This window comes from Pleurodeles waltl, chromosome 9, assembly GCF_031143425.1.
Source record: "Pleurodeles waltl isolate 20211129_DDA chromosome 9, aPleWal1.hap1.20221129, whole genome shotgun sequence".
Classification (NCBI taxonomy): domain Eukaryota; kingdom Metazoa; phylum Chordata; class Amphibia; order Caudata; family Salamandridae; genus Pleurodeles; species Pleurodeles waltl.
Genome location: NC_090448.1, coordinates 823,385,583 through 823,401,107, shown reverse-complemented (window position 1 = coordinate 823,401,107; position 15,525 = coordinate 823,385,583).

Below are 15,525 nucleotides of genomic sequence, written 5' to 3'. Positions count from 1 at the left end.
ATACTGTATGAGCACTACAGCATCTATCCACTACATTCAAAAGAGTTTTGGGGGATGCCATTGAACTGTATAAGATGAAACAGGTTAAAGGAGCTCCAATGAGTTTACAGGCGCAATGTTTTCCTCAACTATTTCCAACTGGAGTAGGTGGATGTTATAATGACAGCCCTCTGCAAATACCTGCAGCAGAATATAGGTCAACAAGATTATATTCAGCGGACCCTAGATTTCGACAAAGTATTCCATATGTGTTCCAGCTCTCATTTGAAAGTGATTTGTCTGGACTCTTATATACTGTTCACCATATTCTTAAGACATGAGTTAATACACAAAATATGTCTCCATAAGACTGTTGACAAATTCATGGAAAAACTGAGATAAATTTGATAAATTTGATGGCATGCGAATGTGGGACCAAAGAGTACTGCTAATGTCGACATGGTGAGTTCAAGTGTATGCTGTGAAATATAGGTGCACCAAATTATATCTTAACACTGAGTTGTGCAGGGTATGCATGGGGGAATTTACATGAGTTTTTCAAAGAAGCAAACTCCAGCATTAAAGGTTTTGAATTAAAGATACCCAGAGAACTTTGCTCTTTGGATCTTACAAATGTTTGCAGGTGCTTTAACCACAGATTTCAAGATATGTTATCCTTCGTCTGCAACAAAAACAATCCCCCTCTTGGAGAAATTACTGATTTCTTTTGGCGATAACAGTGCCAAGCAAGAGATGGGTCTCATATTCATAAACAGTTGTAGGTAAAAGATGCACCTAAATTTGGAACAGACACAATTAGCTCTCTACTTTCTTTCACAGAACAGTATATTAAATAGCATTCCAAAAGAAACCAAGAAAAAAGCCTAGCGCAGCAATCATTGCTTTTCAAATCACATAGATATGGAAAGTACTGTTGGATGAAATGCAGAGCAAAATGAATAATCTATGCAGAAGGTCGTTTTGGATTTCCAAGACCAGTTACTTTAAAAGGAAAAGTAAACTTTTTTTTATCTGCAGTGAGATAAACATTTACTCATAAATCACAAAAAACACCTACAACCTCATGAGAACAGAGGCTTCAAATATGATTATAATCCTGTCATTTTGAAAATATGGAATGCCAATATAGACCTATAGCTGCTGCTCGTGATGGTACTTTATATATCACAAAATCTGAGAAGACAGATGAAAGATATGTGGGAAGAGATCTTTGCTGAAAAGCCCCCAACAACAAAAATTGTACAGCTACAGTTTGAAGATGCTTTCACAAGGATGGAAATGGAGCCTATCAATGTTGCAGTTCAATTGATTTCTGCTAGTTCATATTCTAAGTCAAAGCGAATTCTTTGAGTGAGTCAAGCCCTAGTATCAACTCCAAACATAGTTTTGAAAACATTTTCAGAAATTCGAATTTGAACAATTACAGAAATTGGTAAAAACAAACATATTGGACTCTTGCTATCCAAAAAGACTGTACATCTTAAAAATGTCTGTCTCTATGAAGTACTCCAGTACTACACATACAAAAACAATGTGACAGAAAATGTAGATTAAGGTAAATTTGCAGCAGCTGGTTGCAATGGGTGTTTGGTGCGACAGAGCAAAGGGAGTGTAACTAACCACAGAAAACTGAGTTGCCAGACTGCTTAAAAAGATAACTTTTCTATTTGGCATTGTTGCAGCTGCTTAAACCTTGGTGTTGTGAAACAGAATTACTATGGAGGTTTGACTGCTTTTGAGACCCTTTCAATGCTGAAAAGAATGGCATTGAGTACTCAGGGCCATATTTATACTTTTTGATGCACAACTGCGCCAACGCAGTTGTGCGTCAAAAATGTTAACGCCGGCTAACGCCATTCCAAAGCGCCATGCGGGCGTCTTATTTATGGAATGACGTTAGCCGGCGGAGCTGACTGGTGTGCGTCAAAAAAAATGACCCACACCAGGCAGCGCCGGCGTAGGGGAAAATGGAGCTTGGGCGTCAAAAAATGGGGCAAGTCGGTCTGAGGCAAAAAATCTGCCTCAACCCGAGTTGCGACATTTTTTTGGACTCCCACCCTCCATTGACATGACTCCTGTCTTAGCAAAGATAGGAGTCATGCCCCCTTGCCCAATGGCCATGCCCAGGGGACTTCTGTCCCCTGGCCATGGTCATTGGGCATAGTGGCATGTAGGGGGGCACAAATCAGGCCCCCCTATGCCACAAAAAAAAAATATATATATACTTACCTGAACTTACCTTAACTTCCCTGGGATGGGTCCCTCCATCCTTGGGCATCCTCCTGGGGTGGGCAAGGGTGGCAGGGGGTGTCCCTGGGGGCATGGGAGGGCACCTCTGGGCTCCTTCCGAGCCCACAGGTCCCTTAACGCCTGCCCTGACCAGGCGCTAAAAAATGACACAAAAGCGTCTGGGCGTCATTTTTTTTGACCCGCCCACTCCTGTGTGCCATTTTTGCACTGGAGTTTAAATAAGGCGCACATGCCTTGGAGTCATTTGTTAGACGGGAACGCCTACCTTGCATATCATTAACGCAAGGTAGGTGTCCACGCTAAAAAATGACGCTAACTCCAAGATCTTTGGCGCTAGACGGGTCTAACGCCAAAGTATAAATATGGAGTTAGCTTTGCGTCGGATTTGCGTTAAAAAAAAACGACGCAATGCTGGCGCAAACAGAGTATAAATATGCCCCTCAGTATTTGCAAACTACTTGAAAATGTAGCCAAACGGCAAATAAATTTGAAATAAGCCTGAAGCACATGCAAATCAAAGCACAATACAGTATAATCAAAAGATTCAAGAGTTCCTCAGGTTCCTTTATTCCACATCTTTCTTTGTTATTGCTAGGGGTCATGTAACTAGTTAGCATGGAGGGAAACTTCACCTGGCCTGGACAAGGAAAGAATTTAAAACATTTATAGCTCTTTCTCAATTATGTGGGTGGTAGTGCATGGCCGTTCTTAGTTGGTGGAGCAATTTGTCTAGTTAATTCCAGTAACGAATGAGACTCCTCCATGCTAACCAGATACGCGACCCCCAGTGTTGAGAAAGACAAATACAGAATAAAGGAACCTGAGGTAAACGTGAATCTTTTTATTATATTGTAACATTGTGCTTTAATTTGCATGTGCTTTGGGCTTGTGTCAAATGTATTAGCCGTTGGTTTAGGGATGTAAGGCTGACATCCCTTTCCCTTAAGCACTGCCGGTGAATTTTGTTAAACATTTATGCACTGTGTAAAAGCACCTATTTTTTAAATGAGCCCCTTCAGATAAATTACTTGAAAATGTTGAATGATAAAATTCAAGAGGATGATACAATTATTATTGAGGTAGCTAAGGAGAGTTCGCAAAGTACTAAAGTTCAGGTCCTCAAAGTCAGGATCCACTTGGACAGACAATAACTGAACATGAGGCGGCAATATCAATGATTGAGCTGGAGACTGCAATGGGGCAAGCAAGACAGGAAACAATTGATTTGGCAAATTGTGTTGCACAGTTAAAAGATGAGCAAACACAAATACATATGGAGTTGAAGGCTACAGTGGAGAGTGGATTGCTTTCATGACATGAAAGAGTATTCATGCTCAAAATTTAAACCTATACTGTAGTACGTGAGTGGTCAAGCTAGCACTGGGAAAAGTTTGTTAATACAAGTTCTTACTGCTTTTCTTTAAAAGACTACAGAGTGCAATTTACCACGTGTGGTTACAGCACCTAGTGGATTAGCTGCACACAACATCAAAGGTATGGCTTTGCATTGACTTTTGATGTTGCCTGTGCAACATGACAATGAACTGGAACATGAAAAGTTATCTGTTGAAGTTTGTCATGAAGTATCAGGAGTGCGGACAAAATTGAAACTTTTAATCATTGATGAGGTGAGGATAGTCTCAAATGTAATGCTTGCCTTCGTACATCTGAGAATGCAAAAGGTTCTGAGACCGGATTCTGATGTCCTCTTTGAAGGAAAACATTTAACCATTTTTGGAGATATACAACAGCTTACTCCTGTGAAGGGTCAGCCTTAGTTTCAAACACTGCCACATGATGATCCTAGAAAATCTTTGGGAACAATTGGAAATGTGAATATTATTTTAAAATTTTGAACAGAAAGAATTAATCAGAAATATATGTGACAAGGAGCTTACAATGAATATTGTAATATTTTGAAAGATATTAGAGTTGGTGTTCTTTCAAAAGAGGGAAGGCATCTAACAACAAAGACAGCAACATAACTAATGTTCCGTATTATAGAAGATGGTAAACACATTATACACCTAATGTCTCTATTGGAGGAGTGTGCATCTTTCAAAAATGAATTGCTGGTATTGGAGAAAGAAGACATTTTGCAACTAGAGGCAATAGATATAATAGAACACCACGGTATCACTGTATTTCTAAATGAAAAGTTACAAGTAATACTGGATTCATTAGAATAATCTGTTTCGTGAACTGCAGGTTTGGAGAAATGCTTAAGTCTATGCAAAAACTATACAGTGATTTTACGCTGCAATCTAAATGTTGAAGAAGGTTTGGTTAATGGTGCTATGGGTAAAGTTGTTGATTTTATAAATGTTCCTAATAGGAATGAGGTGGAATACCTTGTGATTAGATTTGATCAGATTGATAATGCAAAGCAAATTGGACAATGTACTGCATGTTGTTTGCTTGTGAAAAATGTATATTTTCGACAGAAACAGTTTTCAGTTTCTCTAACATATGCTATTACTATTCATAAATCACAAGATCTAAGTTTAGATGCCACATTTATCAATATTGATAGTACAGTGTTTAAGGAAGGTATGTCATCTGAAGCTTTGTCTTGAGTTACAACACTATCTGGTTTCTACCTACTTACATTTGATAAGAGCAGAGTAAAGAAGACTCAAGTTGTGGTAAACAATACAACTGATTAAGAAGTCTGTATGTTCCTCATTTAGGACAGTATGCAGCTGATGAGAAACATTCCATCTGTCCAAAGCAGAAGGTTTAAAACAGTGTTGCAAGGAAGGAAATGAAAAAGAAGAAGGAAGTTGTTAAACAAAAAATAAAAAATGAGGGAGATATTGTTGGTTAATAATCGTCAAACCCCTTTGGTGTTAACTGCTATGCCAATGTTGTATAAAGGTATTCTTTTCATTACCTCATGTTGTAGATGCAACTCCAGAGAAACAACAGAAGGAATTGTGTTCTACACTGTGTATTTTGTTGGACTGTCTGCAAAGTGATAGAACTAAAATACATGCAGCAGCAGAAATGTGGGACACTCTAAATACATGTAGTGATATGTACAATGTACTCAAAGTACTCAAGAAGATGTAATTAATGGTGATGTTTGCTGTTTTAGAAGAAGAGGTGATATCTGTTAATGAGTTATTTGGACTTAGGGGGTGATTCCAACTCTGGCGGGCGGCTACTGCCGCCCACCAGGCGGCTACTGCCGCCCACCAGGCGGAAACCGCCATTTGGCTGCCAAAATTCCGCGGCCCCCATTCTGACATTCCCGCTGGGCCGGCGGGCGCTAACCAAGTTAGCGCCTGCCGGCCCAGCAGCAATGAGGCCCCAACACAGGAGGCGGCTCCGAATGGAATGCAGTTGCACCCGTCGCGCTTTTCACTGTCTGCCATGCAGACACTGAAAAGCAGGCCGGGGCCCTGTTAGGGGGCCCCTGCACTGCCCATGCACTGGGCAGTCCAGGGGCCCCAGGACACCCATTACCGCCAGCCTCTTCCTTGCAGCGCTGCCCTGGCGGATTCTCCCAGCCGGGGCAAAAACGGCGGATGACCGCCAGCCCTGGCAATCCCAATGGGGATTGAAGCACCGCCAGCCTGTTGGCGGTGCTTCCGTCATTCGTGGCCCTGGCGATCCAAGACCACCAGGGTCAGAATGACCCCCTTAGTCACTTGTGGCACCCTGAATGTGAAGATTGCTCATACACAACAACTACACAAATTGAATCAGAGCACTTTACTTATTTAACATTACTAGTTTCCAAAAGTGTGATTTTTGAGAAATTAGTGCGAAAAACTGCACAAAATAATGTGTGTCCAAATCGTTGAATAGACGTTCCTTTGACTTTATGTGTAGCAAGAATTGAAAGTGTTATTTAATGCTTCAGCAATGCAGAGCAGACGTCAGTAACTTAAATGCTGAAATTACAAACTTTAAAGCAGGACAAATATCTATTTCTGGCTAAACATATATTACTATCATTCTCATTTTTCATGAAGAAGTTAGTAATAGATCTGGTAATTATACTGTCTATTTAAAATAAGAAGTGGATGGACAAAATGTAATGATACGAACACTACATTTAGGCAAAGATTGCCTTGGAAGTAACCAAATTCCTATCTTTTGTTTTTGGAACCAAAGTTCTAAGGAGGGTGACAGTTGTAAAAGTGGAATAGTCTAGTTATTGTAGAAGCATTATCAGGATTTATGACATCATGGGGCCTTCCATGGTTGATGTCTTTATAAGGCTTTGCCTATGCTGGTGTGCCTTATATGTCTAATAATGCTACTGTTTCACTTCTAATGATGAAGTTCCCATTTTTAGCATATGTTTCATTGGATAGAAACTGTAACAATAGATAAAATGATCATTAGAACTTGTAGTGTGTGTAAAGTGTTGTGTTGCTTGTTACATACTATGCAGTTGTGTGGGGGGATTATACATTCTAAATGATTGTTTTTCACCAGTGTTCAAGTATCATTTTTTATAAAGTCCATAATATATGCTGTATAAGTATAAAGTCTGAGAACAGTATAAAGGGGAAAATGAAATGTTGATTTTTATTAGGATATAGCATTAGAGCTTGGGAAATGTATAGTGATTTATTGTTAATGTAAACTTATGCATTGCTAAAATGTCTAACTTTAATTTATAATTTTGTTAAATGTAATGCTAAATCATATTTGTTTTTTATTTTTTATATCTATTGAGGTAATGTGGTTTACAAATTAGTTCTTCCAGTGTTGTATTATATTACATTGTGTGAGTGTTCCAACCTAGAATTAACAAATACACCCATGTACACAGTCAGACACCCATTTGTAATCCCTTACAGACACTCATACATCCACTCACACACCTATACAGACACTCACTTCTCACATGCCCACACAGTCATTCAGAGAATCACTTGCACACCCACACATGTACTCACACTGCTACACACAAACCCCACACTAACTTACACACCCACTAACACACCCATAAAGGTACTTACACACCAACTCACACAGGCATTCAGACACTCACTCACACACCCATACAGCCACTCTCATGCCCACTCACAGACCCACCCACACTCACACACCCACTCACAGACCCAATAACACACCCGAATGGACATTTACATCCCCCCTAACCCACCCATACAGTCACTCACACAGCTACTGACACACCCATACAACCACTCTCATACCCACTCACAGATCTACATACCCACTCACTTAGACACCCACACAAACATATACATCTGTGTAACACACCCATACAGTCAATCACACAACTTCTGACACACCCAAACAGAGACTCAGACACCCACTCACACACCCATACAGCCACTCTCACACCCACCTACTGGCCTACACAGTCACTTACACACTCACTCATGCACCAAATTACACACCCAAACAGACATTTACATTCCCATTAACACACCCATACAGTCTCTCACACAGCTACTGACACACCCACACAGCTACTCACACACCCACTCACACTCTCATACAGTGACTCACACACCCATTTTCACGCACACACCTCACATAAGCTCATACACCCATACAGATACTCACACACTCATTCACAAGCCCACACAGCCACATACACTCCCACTCATAGGCCCACACATCTACTCAAACACTCAAAGAACCACTTACACAAGTACTAATACACCCATACAGCCACTCACACATCCCCTGAGATACTCAAGCAGCCTCTTACACAGCCACTTACATTTTAGTATTCAAAATGACATTTAAAAAAACATTTGCAATAATTTGAAGGTTTATTCCTTTTGGTTGAATATTAAAGTAGGTAGATGTGTTACTTTGTTTACTCTTATGCGGGGTTTGATACAGGTATACATAGAAAGACTCAAAAACACTTAAACACACAATTGTACAAAAGCATAAAACATATAGCTCTTTCTTTGATCACATGAAGTGGTTCTAAAAAGAATCATTTTGAGTTGGATTTTCTGGAATTTTTTTATTTGTCTTTTTTCTTACAGAACAGACATAACAAGAATAGTAAAAGGAATAAAGGAAACCAACTTGGAACTTGGAAGTTGCAACTGGCTTCAGTCTTAGGGAAGGAAAGGTGGAATGCTGACATGAAAAACATGAACAACTATGCTTGTTGACAGCATCCATAAACTGGGAAACAAATGACATTTTTCGTCCCACTGGCATCTCTCCTTTGCCACCATGAGTCACCATATGCTGCAGTTTTGATGAAACAGCGGGGATGGTAACTGTCTGGTCAGGTGGTAAGAGTTCCACAGATGTTCCAACTCATGATGATGTTATACTACCTTTCCATATTCTGATCATTCTCTCATACATCCTTGTATGTCTACGTTTGAGATGCTTCCACATGGAAAATGTGCCATTAGAATAGTTCTTCCCCATACCTCTCTGCATTTGTTTTGCTGCATAAATTGTATTAGAAAATGTTTGCAACAACTTTATTTTCTTTTTAAGTGATGGAGAAATGTTTCCAAATATCAGAGGCCTTCCTTTGAGGTCGGAAGTCTTCTTCATGTTGCTCTTCCTCTTCTCTTCTATTTTCAGCAAAAGACAACTTGACTTTCAAATTCTGTTGTTAACAAGGAAAGCCAAGCTGTGGTTTTTACTCTGTCCCCAGAGAGATGTGAAACCTAAATAACTGATGTATGATGTACTTTAAAATGTGAATGGGTGAGGACTTACTGTATCCAATGAGTAGTTGAGGTTTAAGTGTGTACCTGTCATCACTGTGGATCCGCTGTGTCATCATGTCAGATCAGCGGATTCGCCAAACTCATAAAATGAATACATATATTGTGAAACACAGATAGGCTTGTAAATATTAATGTGTGTATGTAGTTTCCCTGTTGTCAATATATTAACATTTCTGTGGCCTGCTTATGATATTTACATATTTTTAGCATGTTGAATCCGCGGAGCCACAAGCAATTTTGTCACTGGAACTAGTAACCATAGGGTGCTTTTATGGCTCCTTTCTCGAATTTGCAGTGGATCAGCGGATTCATAAAATAATTTTAAAAAGAGAAAAACTTGGTGGCATATTTACTAGGAATTGGTGAAGGGAAGTGCCTCAAGTGTTACTGCTGCACTGCCCTACACCAATTCAAAAGGGCAGGAATGCACCATATTTACAAGATACAATATATTTCTGTCTTTTTCCCCCTGTGCTGACTCACAAAATTTTGCCTAGCACCAATGCAGGTGTCTGTGTTGTTGGCAGGATTGTTTTTTGGCAGAAAGAGAAACCTTCCTGCACAAAAACAATTAAGAGAGGCATTTTCCTCTTCCTATGTGTGCTGCAAAATGCAGCACACAAGAAAAGAAGAAACAACAAGAAGACATAAAGATATTTATCCTCGTTGAACCTTCCCTGACGAGGTGTACAGTTTTGACACATTCCCAGGTTTTCACATTCTTGGAAATCTGGGAATGCATCAAACCCAATTGGAGTTGTGTGGGAACACCCAATTCAACACCCATGATACACCTCCTTAATGCAGTGTAAGGCAACACAGTGACTTGCACTGCATTGCCTTACACCATATCTACGAGACCATGAAAAGTCACTTAAAGTAAATATAGTTCTGCAATATGAGCCTCCGGTACATCACAAAAAGTGATACACATCTGGCAAATGGGGCTTGTAAATATGCCCCTTTGTGATTGCATTTGTAGAAAGAATACGTAAGCTGCCTTACCTTGAATAGTTATTTGTTACTTTTAAAATGTATAATACGAATAAATGTACAAGTAAAATTTACTTATAAAGTTGTGAAAATGTATGTTATTAAATTGAACTCATGGGTGAAATTGTAGTGCAATTCATATTAAAACAAACCTGTGAAACTTCACGTAACAACAATGCACTGCTCATGTCCCCACATATTACATCACTTATGACATGGTCAGTGAAATCACTGATGACTTATCAAATGACATCAGTGAATCTCAGAGGCATTGTGAATATTGAACTATAACTGTCAATTTAACCTCGGTTTTTTTCAGTGAAGCTCTGGAGTTTTTTTATGTAAGTCACTGTCATTATAAAAAAGAGTCCTATTAGCTTTGTCATGAGTTATTGTAATGCCTGTCAACGAACATTTAAATAAAACATTGAAAGTCAAAGCAACATTAAACATGGATCCACATATTTCTTTTACACTTTTCAAACAACAAAAAGCTGCCATTAACAAACAACAAAAGACTCTTACAATCTCACCTATAGAACAATCACTCTCTCTGTGGTAATGCTTAATCATATCAATTACCTTTTCCTTCGGTCATGTTCTGTAGACCCCAGGAAACATAGGGTTGGCTTTCTTAAGTATTTCTAGTAGTGTGCTGTACTCTCTGCAGCCCCCACAACACTGAAAAATGTGCTGGTGGTGCCAATGCCCAGATTGGGGCACTACTATGAATCAAAATATTAGCCACAGAAGGGCATTATGGAGCTCTTTTTCTTGGAGCACTGGATAGTAAATGAGCAGCTTCGCTGTTCATTTATTATTCATTCTTGTTTGGTTTTGGTTTTTTAAATTATTTTTGTGGTTCTTCTGGTCCCACCCTGGACACCAACAGCTTATTTTTTTTATGGGGGCTGTGGGCGGAACCCCAACCCCCCATTTCCTTAGCATCTCCCCAGCCAGCACCCCTTGTGAGTACCAGTGGAAGTCAGACACTTTTTGGTTCTAATTGGGGCACCAGTGACCACAGGGGGCACCCACATTTTTATAGTAATTTGGGTGTTGCAGGGAGAGCACAAGCCCCCCCATGACCCTTTCTGGGTCCCAGGATAGGTGCTGTCATGAGCTGGCCAGCGTTTGTTTTTTGTGGATGCCTCAGGTGCCTACATGGGATACAAGCAGCTCTTAAATGAGTTGGGGTCAACAAAGGAAACCCCTGGGCCCAGCTGCAGCTGCCGGCTCTCCACCAAGCAGCCATTTTGGATGCTGATGGGAGCCAGTCACTACTTGTTTCTATGCTCCACCAGTGCCCATCCGGGGCACCCACATCCTTAAACCAAGTTAGAAGCACCCACACATTTTCACTCTGCTCCCACAGCTAGAGCAAATATTCTTGTGGTCAGGGAAAATAGCAAATATTTGCTCCCCGGGTGGGAGGCGAGAGCCATACCATGAGCCCCTAGAGACTGAGTCCACAGGGCCATACTTTGGTTCAGGGAGGTGAGCGCCAATCTCCCTCCCCACAAAAAAGAATAGACCCCAAGGAATGTGTGTCCCTGGGGACGTAGAAAGGCTTGGGGGTACGCACGCCTCTTCCTCTAAAAATTGAATAGGCCGGGGGATAGGGTCCCTGGAGCATCTATGAGATTCTGGGATTATGGGGGCCACACTTCCCCTAAAATGAAAACTCCTCAACAAGAGATGGGGACCCCGAGGCCTTTTTAAGGCTTCAAGAGGGGGGTGCATGCCACCAGCCCCCAAATGTATACCGTGCCGAACTCTGGCACTGGCCCTCACGAGGGGGCTTATTTATAAAAAGCACAATAGGTAGTGCTTTTTTTTTTAGTAAACAGGGCCCTGTTTGTTAACAAGCATAAGCAAAGCCAATACATCTTGGTCAGTAAATAGCCGAGCTATGGGCTATGTCAGTACTTGTTGACACTGACATGGCGAGGGCATGCTTCATGATACAGCTGCCATTTTTTTAAAATGTATGGTTCCATGATGACAGGTGCAAACTGCAGGATAGGAACCTCTAAAAAAAATGTTAAAAACAGAACACTATGAGGAGAGGTTGAGAAGCATTTATAGACCAGGCGGGGATAAGTAAACCATGCCGAGCAGTGAGAGTAAGATAGCGGGGTGGTGGGGTGTCAACAGCGGAACTGTATGGGTGGTAGACAGAGAGAGAGAGCTCAATTACATAAAATAAAAATTGTGTGGCAATAAAGCAAAGCGAAATGTGGTAAAATGTGACACAATGAAATGTGTAATACATAGTACATGGAATATAGAACACAGAGAAATGTGTTACACATACGAGTGTCATGTACATGTTAATCCCATAATGAAGGTTCTTGTGGCATCACTGAAATATGCTATCTCCTTTCATGAAAATGTTTGATTATAGTTGATATTCGCATCTTACACTCACGCCCCACAGGGAACAAATCAGGATTGAGTCACTGCATTTTGGAAACCAAAGAACCAGGACAGAAATCAAACAAAGAGGCACTTTGTAGAATTTTAATTTGACAGGCCCTTTATGCTTAGGCTAGATGACATCACGTTCCCACTCAGGACAATAATAACATCAATACCAACAGTGAGGTATGTACTGACCAAACCTAAAGATATAAGACAAACATGTTTGACTGAGCACACAAGGAAAATGAGGTGAAAGCATTGTAAGCTTGCTGAATTTGCACATTGCACTAGAGACCAGATTGGAGTAGTCAGTCTGTGCCTGGTGATCCTGCTGAACCGGAGTTTTCATCTAAACAAGTGCATGCCGGCTCATTCCAGTCCAATTAATTAATAGATTTATGAGCCACAAGCAAAAACATTTTAGGAAGAGTTCACATGCCACATTGCCAGGAAAGCTCGCTTTCCTCCTGAACAGTTCAGATGGTTCTCACAGAGAAAATTTTCGAAAACGTAAGGCCACATAGTGTATTTTACAGCACAGTTCTCATTGAAGTTTGTTAAAATGATGTAGCATTGGAAGGGCTCTAAATCAACAAAATTGTAATAAATTGGCATATTGACAGCCTTCACGCAGTGGCCAGTGATGAAACTGAAAATGGCAGCTGGAAGCTGGTTTCTCCTTGGAAGTTGACTTCTGCCTGGAAGTCAGCTTTTCCACTACAACACTGCAATTAAGTTAGACTGAACGGGAAGGAAATGAGTCTGCACTACTGTGTCAATCTCACGGCACTTTACTATGGGCACTTTTTCCAGATATGGGCTATTTTGCGTTAGCTTAATGCATTCTGTCTAATGTATTATAAGTCAAAATAGTACACTGTTCCAAACAAAAGTTATCATTTAGAGTGAACCGAATTCTATAGGAGCAGGAACCCTCATGCATCACATTGGATGACTGGCTTCATCATTGGGAAAGCTCCTCGTTAGGCCGGTGCTGCAATGCCTAACGGGCTCCCCCGGAGGGGGTGCTCTTAACCAAGGTGCTTAGACAGTAGCACATACAAAACAATTTGTTTCGATCGGGTGCCCTATTGTAAGTACCCAAGCATAGGTGGAGAGAATAGAATATTAAAATTGGTTCACCATCAGCAAATATCAATCATAATTTAATCAGTTATTGTGTGATGGGGACCAAGGTTAAAAACAGACAAGAGAGTAATGGGTGATAATTAATGATCACCTACTCTCACTAAAAAGAGGAGGATAGAACAAAATATGGTACCTCTCTGTGACTGGTCTACATGTTTCGCGTCTAAGTGGTCCAGCTGGATCCAATGACGCTTCTTCAGGACCAAAGAAAAATCTACTCCAAAACCTCAACTCAAATAATCATCAAAATATTAAGGTAAGTAGTCACTTACTTAGTTCTACTCGTTAAATAAAGTCGCCCTAAGTAAATAAAACACAAACCATGATCAATATACATGAATAAAATGCAATTCCAAAATTGGTGCACGTGTGAAATTGATGTGAAAAAAATGAAACACTCTAGTGGAAGATAAAGTGAACAACATAAGCTTACCATCCCCAGTATCAGGATAGAGCTCATAAAGGATCACATGTCAGGATAAGGAACTAATATTCTGTCGATTAATAATCATGGGAAATAAGAATAAAAATTAATGACATAATGAGTTAAGATAATACTCAGCTCACAGTTCATCATATCTAGTAATTTCTAAACATGGAAACCATTATCATTTCTGACATGGCGCAGCTACAAGCAGGAAATCCATAATAAAACAAAACGTTTATCACAAATCAGTGTTTCTGAATATATCTTATCGTTAGCATTTCCACCGATCAGGTAGACACATGTCTCATACATTGATATGGTAGGTGGGAATAAGTATAGCTGATATAGCGGTAAAAACTCATTCTGTGTATTTTTACCGCGATAGGAAGGAGTCGATGTAATATGAAAGTTATCACCCAAAAGCTTTAAGGGAAAATCTACCAGTGGGCCAATTCTTACGGTTGAGACGTAATTGTAGCTTCACTCATGAATATGACAGACAGGCTGATATCCTTCAAACTAAACTCAATGACCGACATTATCCAATTAAGACTGTAAATGCCGCCCGCAAGAGAGCGAGGAATAATCACAGGGAATGTCTACTGGCAAAAAACGTAAGGACCCCCCAGACACACATAACCTGTGTCACTACATTTACCCCGTTGTCTAATACCATCAAAAAAGTGATTAATAAGCGATGGTCAATTTTGGAGAGTGGGGGTTTTTAAATACCAAAACCTCTTTTTGCCTTTAAGTGCACTTCCGACATAAAAGACATAGGGGGTCATTCCTACATTGGCGGGCGGCGGGCGCCACCCGCCAAGCGGTAACCGCCACTTGGCCGCTCCGCGGTCAAAAGACCGCGGAGGCCATTCTGGCTTTCCCGCTGGGCCGGCGGGCGCCCGCCAAGGGAGCACCCGCCGGCCCAGCGGGAAAGGCCCTGCAACATTGAAGCCGGCTCCGAATGGAGCCGGGGGTGTTGCAGGGGTGCGACGGGTGCAGTTGCACCCGTCGCAATTTTCACTGTCTGCTATGCAGACAGTGAAAATCATGCTGGGGCCCTGTTAGGTGGCCCCTGCACTGCCCATGCCAGTGGCATGGGCAGTGCAGGGGCCCCCAGGGGCCCCACGAAACCCGTTCCCGCCATCCTGTTTCTGGCGGTGAAAACCGCCAGAGACAGGCTGGCGGGAAGGGGGTCGGAATCCCCATGGCGGCTCCCAGCCGGGGGTAATCCGGCGGGGAACAGCCGCGGTCGGAATGCCATATGAAGCACCGCCAGCCTGTTGGCGGTGCTTCCGGCGACCTCCACCCTGGCGGTCATAGACCGCCAGGGTTGGAATGAGGGCCATAGTGGTTCATACACGTCCACGAATTATGGGATCTTCCACCCGTTGAGGGCCATTTCCCTTGTGGTAATTGCAATGTGTGTTCTTTAACAAGTAGAATCACGTCACTTGACCTTGACCCGATCGGAAGATGGTTTTTAAGAAAACACACCAATTGCAACTCTAAGAACTGCATCTATATGATCACTTTGGGGTTACGCTATGTGGGGATGACAACACGGTCAGTGAAAATACG